This window comes from Mustela nivalis (genome assembly GCF_964662115.1).
Source record: "Mustela nivalis genome assembly, chromosome: 4".
Lineage (NCBI taxonomy): Eukaryota > Metazoa > Chordata > Mammalia > Carnivora > Mustelidae > Mustela > Mustela nivalis.
The window spans coordinates 152466276-152470817 of record NC_139023.1 but is presented as its reverse complement, the minus strand read 5'-3'; positions in this window follow the sequence as shown (position 1 = coordinate 152470817).

The following is a 4542-nucleotide window of genomic DNA, read 5'->3' as shown; positions in this document are numbered from 1 at the left end:
ATTAGAAACTTGTTACTTCAATAAATACTGCATTAGAATGACCAATGTACCAACCTTATGCCTATATTTTATATATATATATATATATATATATATATATATATAATTATTGAAAAAGCTTTTTTTATAGAAATTCAATGTTCTTTTTCCTGGAAAAAAAAATAGAAAAAAAAAACAGACTTTTAAAAAAATCTCAATTCCATTAAAGACTATTGACATTTAGGCAAAAATACCCTCCTACCCTGAAAAAAAAAAAATAGCATTTTAATAGTGCAAAGCTACCAACATCATTTTCATAATTAAAATAAATCCAAGGAAGTTAAAAAAGAACAAATTCAAACACACTGTATTATTTAATCAAAAGCCAGTTGGGGGGGAATATTGAATCAGTATAGTGCTTGCATGAATTTGAAAGTACTACCTCAGTAAAGACTAAATAACATTGAAATTTTTTAAATGCTAGTGCATTGTACTTTCCTTTGCTGCTTGCAGGACATTTTTTAAATGTAATTATCATTGCTTCTGATTTAATCTGTTGCTTTCATCTCTCCTGACCATGCCAGTACCTAAACTCATAGGTATTTTGTGTTGATTTTTTCTCTCTCAGCCTCAACAGGCCTAGCTGGTATCTGCTACAATCTAGTCTCTTTAGCAGTTTTGGCCATACTGGTTGATAGTTCTTATAAATTACTAACAATCTGGATTCAAGATGGGGTACTGAAATTTTATGCTTCAGTAATGGAAGTATAGTTACTATATCTGAGTTGGCTTTGAATCACATATTTAGCCAAAATACCAAAGTGCATACAAATCAAATAAAAATCAAGCCATCAAAACACAGGCAAATTAATTTTGTTGAAATAAATATGAAGTGGAAAAAACAGGAAGTAATTAAAACACATGGAGTAGGATTTTAAGTAGTTATAAAAAGATTAATTTCCAGAATATTGCTAGTTCCCTTTCATACATGGTTTGGACATTCAATTTCTGATTTTTTTAAAAGATATTATTTATTTATTTGAGTGAAAGCATGAGTGAGGAGTAGGCAGAGGCAGAGGGAGAAGGAGAGGGAGAAGTAAGCCCTCTGCTGAGCAGGGAGCCCCACACAGGGCTAGATCCCAGGATCCTGCGATCAGTATCTGAGTGGAAGGCAGACACTCAGCCGACTGAGCCACCCAGGCACCCCTCAAATTCTGATATTTTTATCCAATAATTTTTGCTTCAAAAACTCTATTTTTAAATTATTATAATTAAGTATGAGGAAACCGGGTCTTTTTGTTGATTTCTCAGTATTATTACTAAACTTAAAACTTTTTAATATATTTTAAAAAACTTGTTTATATATTTAAACTCTTCAGTTCACTATTAAAATGTGCTTTTCCTTTTCCTTCATACCTAGACATTCCCCACATTTCACTGAGTTTCAGACCTTTGCCAGCCCCAGATTCCCAGAGGATGACCACTATCCTCTTTTACCTCTTTGCGGCTCCCCTCTCTCCACAAGTGTGGCTTCATGAAAGTTTTTTTAATTACTTTTTTGCCAACTATTGATGAAAAAGTTCTGACTGCCCTGCCTTCCTGAGGCAAACAGTATAGTTTACCTGTCATCTAAATATATGAAAGAAGTAATTAGAGCAATCTTCACAGGAACAGTGTAGTTACAGGAGGAAGACAGAAGGGGCAGCATGCAAAGAATGTATTGGGGGCCTTGGTGGCTCAGTTGGTTAAGCATCTGCCTTAGGTGCAGGTCATGATCTCGGGGTCCTGGGATAGAGCCCCTCAATGGGGAGTCTGCTTCTCCCTCTCTCTGTGTGTTCTCTCTCTCTTTTTCAAATAAATACATACAATCTAAAGAAAGGAAGGAAGGAAGGAAGGAAGGAAGGAAGGAAGGAAGGAAGGAAGGAAGGAAGGAAGGAGAAAGAAAGAAAGAAAGAAAGAAAGAAAGAAAGAAAGAAAGAAAAGAAAAGAAAAGAAAAGAAAAGAAAAGAAAAGAAAAGAAAAGAAAAGAAAAGAAAAGAAAAGAAAAGAAAAGAAAAGAAAAGGAAACAAGCAAGCATGCCTTGGATGAATATGAATGGTTTCAGCCTCTATGGAGGGCATGGTGTGTTTTCCTGACTGATGTAAAATTTAGCTGTAAGTTCAATGGGGCAAATCCAAGAAAGGTCTGGAATGCCACACAGAGAAACTTAAAACTTTCTCAGAAGAGAATAGACCATTGGAAGTTATTAAAGAATAGGGTGACATAATTAGGTTTGCTTTAAACTTAACACTTTGATTTCATTATGAAGGAAGGTTAGGATAGAGAAGCTGGAAGTGAATTAAACTTACTACCTCTTAAAAGTTTAGCTTAGTTATTGTTTTAGAATGTTTTTTAAAATATGTGTTTAAGTCCCAGGACAACTGACTTCCATAAAACTTGTTGATTCAAGACTTCAAAGGATAAAGAAATAGACCCTTAAATCTAGAATTTTTTTTTAATATTTTATTTATGTATTTATTTATTTATTTGACAGACAGAGATCACAAGCAGGCAGAGAGGCAGGTAGAGAGAGAATGGAAGGGAAGCAGGCTCCCGGCTGAGCAGAAAGCCCGATGTGGGGCTCGGTCCCAGGACCCTGGGATCATGACCTGAGCTGAAGGCAGAGGCTTTAACCCACTGAGCCACCCAGGCTCCTCTAAATCTAGAATTTTAAAACTCCGAATGTAACAGGTTATTAGAAAGGAGTAAGAAGACCAGATAGATAACCTCTAGTCTCCTATGAGGTAACAAGGGTCAAACGTTCTATACCTTCAGCTTTTATGTTCTCCACAATAAAAGAATGAGTTGAGGGGCACCTGGGTGGCTAAATAGACACAGAAGTTGTACAGAGAAAAGAGAATTCGGTGGCATTTCAAGAGCCATTAGAAAAATAAGGTGAACTCTGTGATACCAAAGGCTCTGCAGTGTTTCCATTCAAATTTTTCTCTTTGCTAGAAAACAGAGGTTGTTTCTATTCTGAAACTATTGTCGTAGGAAGGAACAGGTATGCCGGATTTAAGATTAAAAAGCAACTATGTGAAATAAAATGGCTCCATTTCAAAATAAAATTGTTGCCTGGCAGTGGACTCACTTCAGAGAGTAGAGCTTTCTTCTTTAGTCACAGTGGTTTCTTCAGGGTGACAGAGATTAATTCTTTTTTTATGACAATCCATTAGTGTTAAGATGAAAAATTGCAAGTATACACAAATCATGCATCTTCACCAAAACAGTTCATTATATATTGTCTCAAATTAATTAGTTATTGGCATTATTTCAACCCTCAGTGATTCCCATGCCTGCAAACTGGGGAATGTGTTCCATGTGAGACCTTATCAATTAGTATAGAATACCATGTGAGGCTATTCAGTTTTAAGAACTTGTACATCAATAAAAAGAATTCCAAGTTTCTCTTGATACTAGAAATAGTCATATAAGCATACTGTCCCACAGTATGCTTGTAAGTTTAACTTAGTTCCTTCCCCAGATTCTTAAGAAATAATTACATTCTCTAGCACTTTGCTTTCTTTCTGTGACAAAATTAGTCCTCAAGGACATTGGCATCCACTACAGATTTTGTTGTTTACAAATAAATAGCTTGTGGTGTTTAAGTACCTCTACTTCATAAATATGAGACAAACTTAACACAACTCTTTTTATGACACCACAGATCTTTCTCAATCTTTAAGTCTCTAGCCTCTTTCCAATCCATCCAGAAGAGCTGAATTTCGGCACAAGATTCATCGTTTAATCAAAAATAATTGGGCTTCTGTCACAAATGGATAATTCTGCCAGGTAAAGAGCACACAAAGCAAAAGGTATTACTGAATACAACAGATCACTAAAGATCACAGTTATAAAGAAATAATTGTATTTTAAAAATGGGAAAATCATATTTCTCATAAACTCAGACTTAGAAGTGATGTGCTGTGTAACAACAAAGAGAAACCCCCAGATCAAATGTTATTCCTGATTATCAAGGATTTCTCATCATTATCCACTATCAAATTTTTCTGTTATTTGCAACTATCCAAAAAACTGTAATATAAGTCATTTAGAGAGTATTTATAAAACCCAAAAATATGGAAAATTTCTTACCACCGAATACTATTTTTGAATAAGGCATGGTTTCTGTAATAGAGCAGTATTGTTTAATCCCACTTGATAATTTCCTATCCTTACATTTTTCCTGATATTTGCAGAAGGCAGAAAGATGAAGTAGAGCTATAAAAGTACCTCTGTCTCACTAATGTGATAAATCCAGGGTGAAATGTTCCTCCTAATCAAATCAGTATAAGTATTTTAATATAATCAACAGGTTTTATTTTTTTTCCTGTATGTTTAGTAGAAGGTTGCATTTTCTAACTCCTTTCCCACTTTATAATCCCTGCCTGAATTTAAAAAAAATATACATTTATTTTAAAGACACTAATGCTCTCCTGAAACAAAGTTGGTTGGCTCTCATTGTTAAGCATATTAAATTATACAATTCTTGTACATCTCATCTCTCCTAGAACAGAAATAAG